Source organism: Palaemon carinicauda, chromosome 19, assembly GCF_036898095.1.
Source record: "Palaemon carinicauda isolate YSFRI2023 chromosome 19, ASM3689809v2, whole genome shotgun sequence".
Taxonomy (NCBI): Eukaryota; Metazoa; Arthropoda; class Malacostraca; order Decapoda; family Palaemonidae; genus Palaemon; species Palaemon carinicauda.
In genome coordinates this window covers 43,880,850-43,885,849 of record NC_090743.1, presented here as the reverse complement: position 1 = coordinate 43,885,849, position 5,000 = coordinate 43,880,850, and the positions used below count along the sequence as shown (strand labels likewise).

The 5,000-nt window shown below is 31.0% G+C and overlaps 1 long non-coding RNA gene across 1 annotated transcript in view; it reads right to left on the bottom strand.

The window, feature by feature from the left end:
- Nucleotides 1-3,258: 3,258 nt before the first annotated feature.
- LOC137658617 (uncharacterized) overlaps nucleotides 3,259-5,000 on the bottom strand; it is a 3,554-nt gene continuing 1,812 nt past the window's right edge. The window contains exon 2 of the long non-coding RNA XR_011047392.1: nucleotides 3,259-5,000. This exon is cut by the window's right edge and continues 264 nt beyond it. This is a non-coding gene — a long non-coding RNA (uncharacterized lncRNA).

Here is a 5,000-nt window from a genome sequence, read left to right as displayed (position 1 = left end):
TTAATGTATACGTAAAGTGTTGTGGTAATTTTGCCGAGTGTAGTAATACATATGACATACTGCTGAGTGAACTTAAAACCAGAGAGAGGTTGAATATACCAGGTGAGATCGATCCGGCGAATGTTGTAATATTCATGTATTTTTATGATTCCTTGTTGCTGGGGCCGAGACAGTTCCCGAAGGGCTAGTGACTGCGGGATTAATGTTCAGCCTTGAGGAAAGGCAGTGTTAGAAAATGTATAAATTTCTATACCTTATACTTTTAAGTTATAAGAGAAGGGCGGGAAGATGAATGATTTTCTCGGGAAAATGGCTAGTGGCCACCGATTGATAGTCACAAGTGCAAGTGTAGTAGTGATTTTAAAAATGGCGAAATGGTGGAGGTGAGTTGTGTTGCGAAATTGTGCCGTAACTCGGACATGTAAAATCGAGGGATGAAGGAATATCTATTCCTACCCCTGTCCCGCCCAAAATGCCCGTAATTCCCGCAACCAGAGGTAGGTCATTGATGAGGCTGTGTAATACTGATATTGATATGATTTTTTTTCACTTTGGGTATTCTGTACTTTAGTTGCTGAGGACATAGGAAGAAATGAGTTAAATCATTTTATATCATATTGTGTAAAAGTTTACATGCAATATTTCTTTTTTTAATTATTTTTTGGAAGACGAGTTATTTTTTTTGGGGGGGTGATTAATATGTATGTATTTTATGTTGCATTTCTGTCCAGTACGTACCATGCCTATTCCGGGTCGGAGTGTCCTCCATATATCATGGACTAGAGATGGTGAGTGTGCACCTCCTCCCGGAGTGAGGAGCTTGCGGGGGGGGGGGGGGAGGGGGAGTAATGTCCTAATCTATTTATGCAAAATATGTGCTTTATATAGTGGGTTTAATAACCTTAAAATCATAAGATGGTGTGTTCGACAGTATATTTCCATCACAGTGGAGAATTCCACAAAAACCTAACAATTCAGCATGTTGATAGAGTAAGATTGCATCTTGCTTGCTGAGGGTTAGTCACTACCATTAGAGTGATCGTTGGACAAGGTACTCACTTGAGAGTATCGCCTGTGTACAAGTTTATTGACATACTTTTGGTAATAAAGTGAAAAAACCTCATGTTCCGATGTCTCATTATCCGTTGACATGGGACATATATGTATATATACATACATACTGTATATATATATATATATATATATATACAGTTTATATATATACAGTATATATATATATAATATATATATATATAATATATATGTATATATATATATATATATATATATATATATATATATATATATATATATGAGAGAGAGAGAGAGAGAGAGAGAGGGGGAGGGGGGTGGAGACACGCTTTTATTATAGTTTGTGTAATTATTCATTTTCTTGAATTTAAACATGAACTAGAGAAAACTGTAAACTTGGGGTAACTATAATAATATAATTCTGTTTTATCCACATTAAATAAGTATATACAATATAAATCTAATCCTTATTTTGGTGAATAGTTATCGATTGTTTATTTCGCTCTTTTGAATTGATTTAAACAACTTTTTTTTCATTTTGTGTGTTTGTGTGTGTTTTCAACATATTCATATGATTAAGAAAACTAAATATGGTGATGTATCTACAAAAATTACGGTATAAAATACCCAGAGAATGTATTGAATAAAAAACACTTTTCATATATAAAAAAATCTGTTATATAAATTATCTATTGCACATGTTACGTTTGCCATTTTGCAGGAAGTTCAAAAGATTCTTTGGTAAAAAGTTTATATTTTATCATTTCCTGCCGAGGTTGGAAATATTTACTTTATTTCGTTATAAATATTCTCATTCACATTATATCCCAGGGTTACATGAATTATCTTATCATCATCATAATCACCATCTCCTCCTACGCCTATTGATGCAAGAGGCCAGTCTTCTCTATCTTCACGCTTCATAACCCTCATTTGCTCTATATCCGGGGATGCACTAAAATAGTTTATACTTTCTTTTTATACTATTGGTGCAAAATTTATTTGTTACTTCCTTAACATGTTGGATTTGAGTATAGCAGCTGACAATATGAAGTTTTAATAATGCTTCCATAAGGGTTATTCACAGTAATATTTTCATATAGCCTAGCCCTTTTTCTAGCTGTTTGTTTTATCAATCTCTAGTTTTATCTTCTAAACATTATACGAGAATTTATCTTTTAAATCATTGTTACAATAATTGAGTCTTGTTTTACTAAATTTTGATAATTAATAATTCACTGTTACTAATACTGAATAGAATACATGATTTCCTTTTGACTTTGCATCACACGCTTCTGAAAATGACTATTTGAAGACATTCTTATACGAGTGATTTCAGTGCTTAGATACCATCCATTCTCTTATCTACATCATTGTCATCGTCATTGTCATCGCCATCGTCAATTATTATTATTATTATTATTATTATTATTATTATTATTATTATTATTATTATTTTTATTATTATTAATATTATTATAGTTATAGTTATTATCATTCTAAGCTAAAACCCCAGTTGGCAAAGCAGGATGCTATAAGTCCAAGGGCTCTTAAAAGGGAAAATAGACCAGTGAGGAAAGGAAATAAGGAAATGAATACACTATATAAGAAATAATGAACAATTGAAATAAAAGGTCTTAAGAACGGTAACAATATAAAAAAAAAGATCTTTATATATCATATATAAACTATAAAAAAGAGGCTTATGTTAACCTGCTCAACATAAACATTTCCTGCAAGTTTGAACTTTCTTTAGCAACTGTGATAAAATTGAGTGTGTCATTTAATAGTGATACAGTGATAGTGATGATCAAGATAATAAAGATTTATCCTAGTGATAAAAGTAGTGATGATAGTGACAATTGTGGGAAAAGAATAAGTTACTGTGTGATTAATATGACAGGAATTTGTTACCTGATGTATTATAAGAAACTGAATCGATCAGTAGTAATTTATATGTAATTAATCTGTTAAAAGTAATCATATGAATGATAATAAAAACCTTCTAGAATATTTTGCCCTAAAATCACATCATCCATTGATTTTGAATTATAAAAAAAACCATTATTTTTGTCCATTCTTTTATTACTATAATTTTTTTTTGGGGTAAAATCAGTAACAAGTATATTCCAGATATATGAAATATAGCTCGAATAAATAGTTTTAGTAAATCAAATCATTAAATATAATGAAAAAAAATATTAAAAAGGCAAAAAAAACAAACCATTTGTAATAAATTTCATTCTTTATTGACCAGGAATAAGAAAAAAATAATTTATCATTTTGTAGATAGATAGTTCACAAAATCAAATTTCAGATAAATAGAATTTGATGCAAAACAAGTTATAAATATGGTAAAGAATATGATAAATATATGTTATAATGGAGGTTACCATTATAAGTCTTTTAAGGGATACAGAATTCCTCCAATGTATAACAGAATTATGTAAATGTATTGCATTGTATTGAAGGATAAATAATCAAGTTCCATCTGCAACAGGATACACACTGTACAGAATATTTCAAATGGATTACAGAACCGGATAAATTCCCAACACTACAAGGAAGGCTTCATTTGTTTTCTGAAATATCATATGTAACTCGATACAGCTGTACTCAACCATGAAGTAAAATCAGATATATGGTAGATATATAAATTTGGATGATATTCACTACAGAAAACATTGAAATCCTTTTAGATAAATGGCGAGGAAATTAATATTCTCAGTTGGGATTCAAACCTATCTAATGCTATGACATTGCAGCAATCAGAAATATATAAAGAAAATACAAAGAATAAAAAAGGTATTCTGAAGTTTAAAAGCTATTAAGGCCATAACACTTAATTGAACTAACTGATATGAAAAGCAAATTCTCTATACTTCATGGATTTCAGTTGTTTTCAAAATACTGGTAGTATGGAACTCATTTCATATGACAAGAGTCAATTTCCTTCTGCAAGAGATACACTTATGGCAACATCATTCAAGGTTTTCTTTTGGCCTATTCGTATAAACGACAATCTTTCAACAAATAAAAAAGTAGGTATAATGCAAATGCTTATGAGCTTTCCTATGAAATACTTCTAGTAGGTACTTCAAGGCTAAAAACGGTTCACTTATAGAATCCAGTTTGTATTGCACAGTTATTTTACTATACTACACAAATAAATAATTAGGATCTAATAACCAAAAGCAATGATATATAGATTGAATCCAATGCTTTGATAGCCCAAAATGAGAAGGCAGAGGTCAAATATCATCGAGTTGAATAACATGACAAATGATGATGGGTATTTCTTTATATTGTCCGCCATTCGAATGATCAAGAAAAATCTATTTAAAAACACATTCATACCAACTCACAAATCACCTACATTACATGTGTCCATTCAGATATTTTTAAAAATGTTCTACCACCATAGTGCAAAACCACACACACAACACTAAATCTTGAAATAAATAAGTGCTTAGGCATACCTCACAAATTGGACACATACAAAACTAGGACTTTATTATGAGCTTATTATGACACAAAAAATTTGATTTTGTTCATTTCATTGTAATACTATCAGCATTTGGCATATACATTGGCAAAGATTTGTGTAGTCGGTCTTACAATATGTCTATCAGTATTATGTCTATCTTTTTATAATTTCTATAGCTGATTAGAATTTTACCGTTTTACAATCGGATGAAACTTTGATTTAGTAATAGTTAATAATAAAACTAGTTCATAGCAACATCAGAAACGTCAATCTTATATGGTTTGTTAAAATGGTTCTGTCATGAAGTAGTAGGCTTGGGTTCAGTTCATCCATTTAATCGCAGATGCAATGCGAAGCAGGACAGAAAGGAGGCACATGATTGCAGTTTCTCATGCACCATTCGTTCATGCCATTCACTACTTGCCACCCATTGGTCCCATGACATGATGGTCCTGGCGGCTTGGTGGGAAGGAGGGTTTCC